Source organism: Mesocricetus auratus, unplaced genomic scaffold (genome assembly GCF_017639785.1).
Source record: "Mesocricetus auratus isolate SY011 unplaced genomic scaffold, BCM_Maur_2.0 Super-Scaffold_100011, whole genome shotgun sequence".
In the NCBI taxonomy this organism is placed as follows: Eukaryota; Metazoa; Chordata; class Mammalia; order Rodentia; family Cricetidae; genus Mesocricetus; species Mesocricetus auratus.
This window is the reverse complement of record NW_024429195.1, coordinates 40,239,181-40,252,113: the sequence shown is the minus strand read 5'-3', so window position 1 is coordinate 40,252,113 and position 12,933 is coordinate 40,239,181. Positions and strand designations below refer to the sequence as shown.

Below are 12,933 nucleotides of genomic sequence, written 5' to 3'. Positions count from 1 at the left end.
TGTGGGGAACAGAGGTGGTTGGAGAGATGGCTCAGGTGTTCAGGATACTTGCTGCTCCTGGGTTCCCTTCTTACTCAGAATGAATAGCTTATATTGACTTGCTACAGTGCCAGGGAGTTGAGCATTCTGACCTAGTTGGGGACCTGCAAGACTGTGGTGTGCATGCACTCTGTGTGCACTGGCAAATGGCTCAGACGAGTCCCTACAACCCACATGGAAGAAGGACAAAACTGCTGCTCATTGTCCTCTGACGTCTATGCATGGTACCCTCCCCTAACCCTAAAAACCCTCCTCCCACCCTAAAAAACCAAAAGCAATGAAACACAGTTGATTAGAAAGCCTGACTCTAAAAATAAGTTTGCAGCGTTCCAGGGGCCCAGCAGGACCTTGCCTTCCCAGTGACCTGAGGCGGTTGGTGTTGTTTGAGCTTTCCACTGACTTAACAGTTCTTCTGCTCTGACCTGAAGTCAGAATTAAGCCAAAGAACCACAAGAGCAAAATATCGGAAGTGCCTTTGAAGAATAATGGTTATTATTTTTGTAGCATGAACTTGTACGATATGGTGCGTTTAAGATGTGGAGGCCTGTTATGATAATGTAAGTTCAGGTGATACAATATTTCAGAGCTAAGGGTGGTTATTTGTTAAATGGGCATAGCTATCATTTCTTACAGAAATATACTTCTAGCTTTGTAAAATTAAGATACTGTTTGCATTTGTAGAGTTTATCTTAATCTTTTCATTTTTTTGTGTGAAGGTGTTAAGACATCCCTCAGTATTATCACCATTGTCTCCCCCCCCCCTTTTTTAACACCTGAGGAGATGATGTCATTTAAACTACTAACCCTTCAGTGGAGGATATAGGAGCGTATGTTCTCAGCAGTAGCATGTCTCCGGTGACATCTTTCAGTAGAGGAGAGAAGCATAAAATGACTAGCTACAATGGTGGCAAGCTTGGGTACAGTGTGGGTCACCTAACAAGTTAGCCAAGGGATGCAGCATGTCCAACTAGAGACACACATGGAGAAGCACATGGAAGTAGTAGCAAGGCGATTGGGGCTTGCTTAGCTGTAGGAGGCAGGAGAGGGAAAAGCTATATTAAGTCTGGGGTGAGAGATGAATTAAATTTATACACTGGTAAGTGTGAGATGCTTTGGGAAATAACTAAGGGGGGAAAAGATACCTTATTTACTTCAAGTAATGACACTTTGAAGCAAGTTGAGAGGCAGTTCTAAGTTTTGATTCTTAGTGCGGTTATATTGGTTGAAAATTGACCAGTGCTGACAGTGTGTCCAGCATCCCCTCCAGCAGACTCCTACTTGGGCCTGTATCAGCAAGGAAGAGCAGGGGAACTATTTGCACATACTTTGCTTTTGCTTTGAACAGAATTGAGATTACATTAATAATAGCACCTGAACTGTTGTAAGCATTATCATAAACAAGAAACCCACTGTTGACTGTTTTGCTTCAAAATTAAAAAAGAAAACTTGATTTCCATATACCAGTGATAACCCATTACACATTTTTGGAGGAATGCCTCGTAAAAATCATTTGGCCTTTAGACTTTCTGTCAGGGCTCCAGAAGTGAGGCACCCTGAGATGTTTTGAAGGGCACTGATAAAGATTGGTTGGTGGCCTAGCAGACAGGAAAAGTTGGATGTTTCTCCAAGGCTGGGTAACTGTCTGCACAGCTCTCACTCTACAGAGGTAAAAGATACATTACTCTGAAGACCTATAAGAGTTACAATGTTCCATTGTGGTAACAGTTGCAGGAAGTGTTCATGATAACAGAACAAAGACAGTTATAAATCAAGGCACCTTTCAAATGTATTGATAGAAACATCAAATGGGGGGTGGGTTATAGCAAAGTGAAATGTTAAGGAATGCATAGCCACATATTTGAATATGAATAGTGCTTTTCAAGTCTTACTGGTAAACTTGAAAAGAAAGGATTATGTATTCTAAAAACCACAATTTCTTTAGGAATTCAGATTGTATAAATTAAACCAAACTTTGGCACGAATTCCCTGATTTCTATGTGTGTCAGTCATTTGGTTTTTGTTTTTAAACAGTTAAGGCAACAGTATTTCAGAAATGAAATGCTGTATAAAATAGAAGCTCAGAAGTATCCAGAAGGCTGGGCAGGGTGAATGGCAAAGGGCTGAATATATTGTAGGAGGTGAGTCAGTCCTGTGGTTTCTGCTGAAGAGTGCAAGATCCTCTCTGACTCAGTTCTACCTGGGACAATAAGGTCACAGCTCTCCTTCCCTTGATAAAGCAATAGTGCAATCATTTTAGGTCAGAGTGGATGATCTGACCTCCTCTGCCTATCCACTATGTGATCTTGGTCTGGGATCTTCTCTGAGCCTCACTGAACTTGGTCTTGAAACTGGTACAGAGATATTGTAATACTTGCCTGATATTTAAATGATATAATGCATATATACTAGATCATCGTGGAGCTAGATTTACAAGCATTGTCAGATGCCCAGTGTGGATATTGGCAATTGAACTCTGGTACTCTGCAAGAACAAATGTTCTTAATACTGTACAGTCTCTAGCCAAAAGCTTATGGTTGCTAAACCATGGTAACTTCTGCACTCCTGTAAGTTCCTGCTCTCTTATTACACCCGTGAGGTTACAAGTTCACAGTGGCTGGCTGGAGTGATGGCTCAACCGTTAAAGGCTAGGTTCGCAAGTTCACAGTGGCTGTAGGCATGGGTGTAAGGACAGTAACCGTGGGGCTCACATCTGGGGCTGCTCTGCCAGCCTGTCCTGCCCATGCCCTTCTCTGTAGTGCATGCTAGCTGTGGCTTATGCAGAGTGTGTGTTGATAGTTGACTCCATGTCAGTGGAGTAGTTCTTTAAAGCTGATGGTTCACAGACCTTCATCACCCCTATGGAGTGTGTGTGTGTGTGTGTGTTTGTGTGTACACGTGTACATACACTGTCTGGGAGAATATTGGCTCATTTCCAGAATCTCTCCTCCTCCTCTTCCTCCTCCTCCTCCTCCTCCTCCTGGTCCTCGTCCTCCTCGTCCTTGTCCTTCTGGTCACCTGTCTTGAGTCCTGCCCCCATCTCTCAGTTGTGTTGTAGGAGTGACTGAGGTACTTACATATTCCAGAGAATTTACCATCAAAAGAAATTCAGCCAGTCTCCCTGGGATCTCAGAGTCTCACATTCTCAAGCAGGTCTCCCTTCCTTCTCTTCATCGTCTTCTAATGAATATTGGGACACAGTTGGGGGACCTCCCACAGAAGGTGATCAAGGCCATGGATGGGGTTGTTCCAGATTCAGAAGAGCTTTGGCTGTCTTAATTTTACCAATGAAATATTTTTAAAGTAATGATGACAGGTATAAGTGTCAGTCTATGGATGTGACTGCCTATTTATTCTCTTTCAGTTACCTTTTCCTGATTCACAGTAGCACGTTTTGGGAAAAAAATTGGAAATCTTTATGAACTATGTAAATGACTCAGGTAGTAAATGGGATTCTTGACAGCCTGAGTTGAGTTCTGGTAGCCCACACTGGAAGGGAGAGCCAACTCCTAAAAGTTGTTATTTTAACTTCCACACATATACCATAGCATGAGTGGGCATATACCCTTGACATACCCATATCATGTACACACTAATAATACAATTTAAAATTGAACATATTATGAACAATTAACAAAAACAGTTCTGATTTGTATTTCTCATTAGCATTTGGTAACATCTATGATACTCTATAATATATGCTGTCTCTCTTAGGAATTGCAGCTTTATAATATGTAGGAAATGGAAAGTTTCTACAGATATTTCAGAGAAAGAAATTAGAGTGCCTGAAACAGAAAAAAAACCATTTTGTGAACATTCACATTTCTGGTATGATTTTTCAGGGTGGAGTTGGAGTTAACACTAGCCCAAAGTGTTTACATGGACTTCAGGCCAGATTGCCTGCACACAGGGCACAGTGGAGCCATTTCCCAGGACCATAGTGCTCCTCAGAGGCCAGGGCAGGGCTATTAGCGTTAAGGCAGAGGGGCTTCTGCTCCCTGTCATTAGAGTCTGTCCTTAAAAAGCCCCATTGACTTTAACGTCTTCCTACCTTGTCTCTGCTGCGTGTCCTGCTGAGGTGAGCACCCTTGTGCATCTCCCAAGCCTCCCAGACAGGGAGCACTTTCTGCCCCACTGAGTAGGGGCACCTTCCCTTAACTTCTGCTAAAAAGTTACTCATTACAGAAGCTCAGGTTAAAACAGTTCATGTTGTGTTTCCCTTTATGGCTCTTGTTAAAAAATATCTTCATGGTAGCTTATTGGTTTTGTGCTCTTCTGTAGCCTCTCTGTGAGGTCCTTATTATACTCCTTTGTACTTGATTTTTGGAAAGACACTGGGTTTTTCTGGTTCCTCATCATTAGTCTTGAAATGAGATGAGTATATCTGGCAGTTCACTCTTGGTGTAGTTCTCTTTAGTACTCAGCACCACTTACTCTGCAGTCTAATACTAAAAGCAGCCATCCCTCTGCACCACTTTCAGCAGGATAATAATTAGAATAACATGGTTCTGCGTCTCAGCCTTACAGCCAGTGATTCACCACTCCTCCAGAGTCAGTTGGAGAGGCTTTGGAGCTGAAGTGACGTCCAGGTCTTACCCTAGAGGAGTGGTTCTCAACCTTCCTCATGCTGCAACCCTTTGGACAGTTCCTCTTGTTGAGGTGACTCCAACCATAAAATTATTTAGTTGCTACTTTATAACTAATTTTGCTACTATGATATTCAACTTCCAAAGTAGTTGCAACTCACAGGTTGAGTACTGCTGCCCTAGAGACATTACCTAGTGAGTGTAAATGGAGTTCTTAATTGGTCTAGATAATAAAAAGCCAGAGTCAGATATAGAGGGAAATGCTAAGAGATCAGAGAGAAGCAAACCAGCTTTAGTGTCTCAGCAGACAAGAGAGCGATTTCCTGTTTCTCCCTGATTATATCCTGTTTCTGCCCAGCTACATCACTTCCTGTTTGTCTGTACAGACATCCAGATCTCTGTGGTTAGCTAGTGGTAAGCTCATTCTCTGACCCCCCCAGACAAGCTTTATTTGTACAAGTAAGATATTGCCACAAATGAAGACCCAGGGAGGTGTAGATGTAAGTCTGGGGAGGTGTTTTCATACCAATTATCAGTCATAGAGCATTCTTGGATGTGCTTTTTTCTTTTCTTTTCAAAGTAAGTTGCTTACCTGTGTTGCACTGTTGTAGTCTCTTTAGCTGTTTAGAGTCTTGATACTATAGCTCAGCTATCCAACATTTTGGAAGAGTATGATGTAGTAGGGAAGTTGTCAACTCCTCTACTTCCCAAGCCAGTGTACCCGAAGTTTTTTAGGCAGCAGAGGTGTTATTTCTCCTGTCAGCTTTTAGATACATGTATAGTCAGTCTCCTTAGCTTCCCCTTTCCAGCTGTTTATTCCCTAACCTATTGTTTGTTTATTTATTGACTTATTTTGAAGGCATAGTCCATATTGACTTTGTGTCACCACGAAAACTGTATCAGATCTGTGGTATTTCTTAGGCATTGTAAGCTGTATCACTAATTTAATGGAGAAGAGATGAGCAATTTGTTGTATATGAACAATAGTGATGTACTCACACATTTAAAAAAGTAATGAACATTTTTACACGAGTCTTCAGATATTTTCATGTCAGATTTTTTGATAACATCTAAAATTTATAAAACCTAAACTTAAAGTAAGTTTGACCTTGTTAATTTTGTTTTTGACAGTGTCTCATGTAGCGTAGGTCAGCCTTGAACTCCTGATCTTTCTGCTTCCCCACCTCCCAAAAGCTGGAAGGAAGACTCACAGTAGACTACACTTTAATTTAGGAACTTTGCTGTAGTTGAATTTGAGCAGTCAAATTTTGAAATACTTGATAACTCTTTGCTTTATCCTTGCTCAGTGGTTTATTTTTATGTTTAATGAAAAGTCCAAATGCATCATGCACCAGTGAGTGGTTAGGCATCTTTGTGTGGATATGTGGTCTTGAAAATTGCTCAGTGTTAGAAAATTAAGGTCATACTTTTTGGCTCCAGTTTCTCCAAGCAACTTGAAAAATAATGGAAAGCAAAAAATATATACCAAGCCCAGGCTGCTTCATCAAGATCTTCCTGCAGGGGGAGCTACCACACCTCATCCTTTGGTGTCTGCCAAGCACATACTTTTGTATGTGTGTGCGTGACTATCATCTCAGGAAGTGTACAGTGTTTCAAAGGCTTTCTTCTTCATACTGTATGGTTGTTAGGGGCTGCCTTGCTGAGGAAGGTAATGAATAATTTTTTTGTAAAATCAAGGAATGAGGAAAGACCAATTGAAACTGTGATTTGCATACATAGCTACCTTTAAAAGTCACCCTATTTGGAGTTAGTCCATTTATCATCCTGCAAATCATGCATTAGGGGATTCACTTGGAGTTCTGTGACATTTTCCCCCAGAAATTCATTTAATAAAATCTTCCCTTTTTTATTTATGACTTGATATTGAACCTCAGCTGTATATGCTAGGCTACATTCACGTAATAAAAATCTTAATTAACACAATCAATTCTAAATGCTACTTCCAAATTCTGCACACAAAATTGTTCTCTTGTTCGTTAAGTACACAGATGCCTTTTCTTGTACTTGTCACAGGCAACTGGACTTTATGTTGCTCCCTGTAAAGTAAGTGTTTGCTGTGTTTTGCACTTTTCATGGGGGAGAAGCCAGATTTTCTACTGCTTTTTCAAAGATGTCCTATGAGTTCAATAAATTTATTGTTAGAAACCAGTCAAGATACAGTTTGTCATTTCACAGATTTTTTTTAACATGTAAGAAAAGCTTAATTATGTGTTGGTGGAATTGCTTGGATGATGTTCACTTAGTCCAATGTCTATGCTAAAGACCTTTTCTAACATTACATTAATGCTTCATTCACTTTAGGTAAAATGTTGATAATAGTTTTTAAAAAGGCAAACTATTTTGTTTGGAGAATAAATGAACTTAAATTTAGCAGTTCACGTTAGCTTTGTAATAATATTCATGAGGTGCACTTGAGTTTTCTGTTAGAGAAATGTTAGCCTATCCCTGCCACCTCCTGGAAGTGGTGTGAAAAGTCTGTCTTCATCAGAATAGCAGGCAGCCATTTCCTCTTCACTCCTTCTGGCTGATCTGTGCTTCAGTTCTCTTACTCACGAGCACTCCTCAGTGGTCTGTGCTATTGTAACCTTTGATCCCAAGAGCTACATATTTTCTAGGTGCTATTCTTAGTTTTATAGAAGAATAGCAAGATGAGCAAATGGGCCTTGGTCTGCAGAAACTGCTGGGAACTCATTCTAGACAGCCATGCAAAGAGAGGTTTGCTGAGCCCCCTTCTCCCAGTATGATGGGAGTTGAAACCTGGAGGAAAGGGAAGATTGGGCTAGATTTGAGGGCAGAACCTTTGCAGAGGGCACCCCAGTACTAGAATGTCAGTGTCCTGGTGGTTACAGACTGCAGAGATCTGAAGGCAAAGGGAGAAGAGAAGTTGGCATTAGAACCACAATTGTAAAGAAGGTCACAGTGCATAGAGCTGGAGGATTGCACATTAGAAGCCATCTGGGCTGCAGAGTAAGACCATTTCTCTTCTCCAGAATTAAAATGCAGATGTACAAGGTGCAGCATCATTACAACTTGAATTACTTGTCTTGGTTTAATTTCATTTTCCTGTGATTAAGGTACACCTGTAATGGTCATAATTTCCTTGCAGGTTTGTATCTGTGTCTTACAAGGTTGAATTTTCCTTTCCCGTGATTTGCTTTTAAAATGTGCCACATAGCAGCTGATTGGTCACAGGTAAATGTGTTGACTTGTCTCAGGAAACACCTGAACTGGAGAGTAGTGTGGCTCTCTCAGTATTTCTAAGATTTCCGTTTAGGTCGAATTGTCTGCACACAGCTCTCTCTCATACCCTGCTGTTTAGTAAAGATAGCTTGTGCTTGATGTTGTAGAACCAGATATTTACTTAAGTGGTATTTACTTTAAAGAGCTATAGCATAAAGGAAAGTTAAATAAAAAACGAAAGGACTATTGAGGACAGATAATTAGTAGAACTTCTATGAAATATATCAATGGGGGGTGTTGAGGAAAATTCTCACTGACTCCAAGAAAGGAAAAGAGCCCTAGAGAGAAGGAAACCAACTTGAATGAGCTGGTTCAGTACTTTCCCTATGTAATGTGTGGTATTTCATATGTGTGGCTAGGTGCACAAGATCGAGGTGTCCGTAGGTGGAAATGCTCATTAGCATGTTGATGCTCATCTTAGGTGACAAGACAAAGGGTTCTGGTCTGCACTGCAGCTGTCCAGATGGAAGAGCCATTTATAATAATAGATCACAGTGCTGTGGGGTGGTGGCGTGGAGAATACACTACTCTCCCTTTTTGTCATTTTATTTTCCAGAGTCTCCATGGATTTCAGTGATGACCATGGCATCATTTGTTTACTTAGGTGGATTTTTGGATTATAGTATCTATTTTTAGCTGATTTTACAAGAAGATTCTTAACAACAACAAAAAATAACCCTGCATATTGAAACAAGAACAGGGCAGGCTGATAGAGCTGTACTTAGAAAACGAAAACACCCACCTGCTTTGTATGATCTAATCAGTGTAGATATCTGAAATTAAAAGATTTTCAAAAAAGGCCTGATGCAGACATTCCTTTTGATACTGACTCTCAGTCTAAGAGAAAGCTGTGCCTTAACTTTTTTTTTTTTAATTGAGGCAGGGTATCATTAATACATAAAACTCTGGCTGTCCTGGAACTCAGTCTGTAGACCAGGCTGGTCTCAAACTTACAGAGATCTCCTTGCTTATGCCTCGAAAGTGCTGGGTTTCCAGGCATGCATCACCAGTGTCTGACTTAAAATATTTCTTAATGATGAAAAAAAAAGCCATTGATTAAGAAAACATATAAAAATGTCACAATGTTAAAGCAACAGTTAGAAAAATTTGTGTGCAGTTTCTCTTAACTCTTTTACTAATGTGTATTTTGAAATACACATAACTTAGCAATATGCTAATTGTATGTAAATAAATAGAAAGCATGTATGGCAAAGCAAAACTTTTTTTTTCCCTGATAGGAGCAACACTCTGCTAATAGATAGCTGAGACTTAATAAAATCTGGTTGAGGGAGATAGCTCAGCTGGTAAGAGGGTTTCTTTTTCCACCACCCACACTGGCAGCTCAAGGAAGGTTTCTGTGATGTCAACTCCAGGGAATCCAGTGCCCTCTTCTGGTTCCTGAAGGCAGCAACATACATAACAGGCTCACAGACATACACATGCATACACAAATAATTAAAAAAAGACTTTTAAAAAGTTCACAGTTTGCTATATATAATAAAGTTAACGGTGTTAATTGTGAGTAACCTTAAGGTAAGCAGAGTTTGGTAGCTAGGTTTTGTTGGGACTCAGTCGTTTGTGTATAAGAATGTTTCCCAGCTGGGCGTTGGTGACACACAGAGGCAGAGGCAGGCGGATCTCTGTGAGTTTGAGGCCAGCCTGGTCTACAGAGGGAGTTCCAGGACAGCCTCCAAAACAATACAGAGAAACCCTGCCTCGAAAAACAAAACAAAACCAAAAAAAAAAAAAAAAAAAAAAAGAAAAAGAAAAAGAATGTTTTCCAGTGTGTTCTAGCTCATCATACCTAAACCCAGTTTCACATTAAAATATCTTCTAGCTGTATTTCCATAACATAGCTAGCTCAAAGAACTGGAGGCCAGTAGAGAGATGTACGTTGGCATACCCTTCTGTAACTCATTGTGTGGTGTCTTACGTTAACTTGAATTCCTGGGTCTCTAGGAAGCATGGTCATGCGCCAGGATATCTGGGTGCTTGCTCAGTGAGAAGTAAAACCGGAGGAACAAACCTACAGGGACCTGAGGGGTTTATGGTTATTCAGGTATTGATTAGTGATCTCTATTATTGATGTGCTTAAACTAGAATTTCTGCTGTGGGACATATTCCAAGCATACCACTGAGGCTACCCTGTTCTTGTGGCACCAACTTGGTGCCTGCTAATCTACTTTGCACTGATGATCAATGTCAGCTCTTAGATCCTGAGTGTTACCTTTAGATGTGTCATATGAAACATTAGCTTTCATGTTGCAGAAGTTCCATGGATATGATGTGCTGTGATTCACTCATTGAGAAAAGCATAGGTAGAGTCCTTTTTGTCTGAGATTAATACCTGCCATGTTGTGATTGAAATAATTTCAAAACCAGTTAAATATGTTTCTCATGAATCGAACTATATATAGAATGCATGACCATGGCTCATGGTCATGGTTGTGTCTGATGAACTGTCTGCTGAACCCTAGTGTAATTATGCTCTCTGAGATTGAGCTGAATTGGGGGTCATGCATGATCTTTCTCGGATGCTGACTGCATTATCCTTTCAGGAATGTAGGTATTCAGCATTTGCTGTTGTTCTTGACATAGCCACACTGGGGCGAGTCTCTGTGGTGGATGCCAAAGTGAATATTTTGAACATACAGAGTTTGTTGTGGGAAATCGTAAATTGAATTTGGGGACACTGAAACTGTTTTCCTTTTTCTCAGCCTCAGCACCTTGTGTTTGGTGGTCAGATATCCAGTTGTATATCCTCACATCAATGCACTGCCAATGGTAAGATGCCTCCCTCTTCCTTCTGTCCCATGTCAGTGATTGATAGCTGTGCTTATGTTTTAAAGAGGCTTTTGAGAAATAGACATTTCTCAACCATCTGAGATGACTTAGAATTTTTAGCAAAAGGAACCCTACTTTGAAGATTCTCGTTTTCCTCTAGTTTTATGGAGTGTCTTACTTTTTTATTGCTGTGATGAGATACCGTGACCAAGACAAATTACCAAGGAGAAAGCATGTATTTACGGTTTCACAGGGTCAGAGTTTACAATCAGCGAGGCAGGGAGGATGGTGGCAGGCAGGCAGGCGTGGGGCTGGAGCAGTGGCCAAGAAACAGCAGTCATAAGTCAGAGAGAGCTAATGGGGAGTGGTGTAGTCTTTTGAAACCTCAGAGTGATGCATCTTCTTCAACAAGGCCACACCTTGTTAAAAATATGGTATCGTTAGTAATCATTCTTTTATATTTGTCCATCATTTTGGTTAGTTTTAGGGCACTTTGCTTATCCTGATGTTGTTAGTTAACATGCAGTTAAATATACAAGATTTTGCATTTTTTTTATTTAGTTAATAACTTTAGGGAGAGACAATTTTACCTCTTTTTATTTAAATTAAAAACAATCTTATTTTATATACCATTCCCAGTTCACTCTCCCTCCTGTCCCCCACCAACCCCCCCATCCCACCCTCCATCCCCTAGCCAGGGAAGGTAAGGCCTCCTGTTGGGGGGGGATCATCAAAGTCTGTCACATAATTTGGGGCAGGGTCTAGGCAGGGTCTAAACCTCTTTAGAAAGGTTTAGAAGTCTTTCATTTTGGATTATAAATCTCAGTTTTCATGTAATAATGACTGCACTTCTGAATGTACCAGGGCTTTCTGACTTTTGTCAGTGTTTGGTGACTTGTGAAAATTTGGTAGTACAGTTATATTAGATTCCTAAGTCTTATTCAAACTTTAGGCTAAGTGATTTCACAAATGAGAACTCAGAATAATTATTCTGAGTTTTATGTTTGGGGGATAAGTAAATAGTAGAGTGAATGTTTTTTCTGGTCTTTGACACCGAACCCAGGACTTTGAACTCAGTTTACATTGGATACTCTCTGAATTCAACTGAGCAACTACCTCTTCTGTGTGAATCTTCTACATAAAAACATTTTCATAGCACATTACCAAGAATTATTGTTATTATTATTATTAATATTTGCTTTATCAAATTCCAGTTTCAACATTAAATCATGGAACTATAGAAACTAAGGTTTATAGAGTTGACGAGAATTAGCCTGAAGTAAAAGGGATTAGAAGTTAGCAAGAACCAGAATGACTGAGTAGGGTGACTAAAAGTAGTGACAACAGAGATTCTACAAGGTGCTTGCACACTGGTTAAGAGCAAGGGTTCCTTCCCTTGCCTCATGTGTCTTAGCTTAGAAATGTTGTTTAATTATAAAAATTATTCTTTGACAATTCAGTTTATGTGTGTAATGCATTTTGACATATTCTTCATTCCCCTTCCTTAACCCCTCCTACTCCCTCTGGAATCTCCGTTCTTCCTAGCCCCTACCCCTTTTGGAGAGGGCAGGCTTGTCTTTTTCTTTTTTTGAGACAGGTTCTTACTGCTTGGCTTTGGCTGGCCTAGAACTCAGAGAGATCAGCCTGCCTCTGTCTTTGCCTCCTGATTCCTGGGATTGAAGGCATGTGCTACCATATTAACCATGGGCTTAACCATGGTAAATCTTGGTGTGGTTTGTAGTGTTTTTGCTGGAGTAGCGACAGCTGATCAGTAACTACACTTCTGAAGAGAAAGGACCCCCCCCTCCACACTCCCCCAGTAGCCATTTACCAGCCTTCTCTCATTTACTGGCAATTTCTAACCATTTTCCTCCACAGGGTGACCCAGGAACCACTTTTCTATCTCTGTGGTTTCGTGAAGTGTGCCCTTACCTTCTGGGCCACCTCATCATCCTTCTAGATTCTCACTAGGGAAAGAACCTGGTCATTTCCTTCCTGTCCCCCTGTTCCTTCTGCTCCCTGCCTGAGGTATGAGCTCCCTGCCTGAGGTATGAGCTTTTGCTTGGAGGAGGCCTGCTTGTTTTGTTTGAATTTCTCAATCTGGGTGTTGGAGTCTTTACTTGTGGAGTCTTCAATAGGCTGCTGTCTCTTTCCCAAGACCCTCTATCCTTTGGAGTCTGCCACCATGCAGATTCCATTACTGCTTTTGTATTTGAATTGCCTAGCCTCTTAAAATGTACTTCACATGACCAGGACCTACAGCATT

At 40.6% G+C, this 12,933-nt stretch overlaps 1 protein-coding gene across 4 annotated transcripts in view; it reads left to right on the top strand.

Moving 5' to 3' along the window:
• The window catches only part of Tbl1xr1 (TBL1X receptor 1), a 126,128-nt gene that overhangs the window by 53,112 nt on the left and 60,083 nt on the right, over window positions 1-12,933 (top strand). For 2 of the 4 annotated variants that reach the window (XM_005085958.4, XM_040754625.1), the window contains exon 2: window positions 10,601-10,667. The exons of 1 other annotated variant lie outside the window; for it this stretch is intronic. The gene's annotated coding sequence lies outside the window, so the exon portion shown is untranslated. Of the gene's footprint in view, window positions 1-9,642; window positions 9,943-10,600; window positions 10,668-12,933 lie in introns of those variants that run through there. One more of the 4 variants, XM_040754626.1, reaches the window with a different exon arrangement.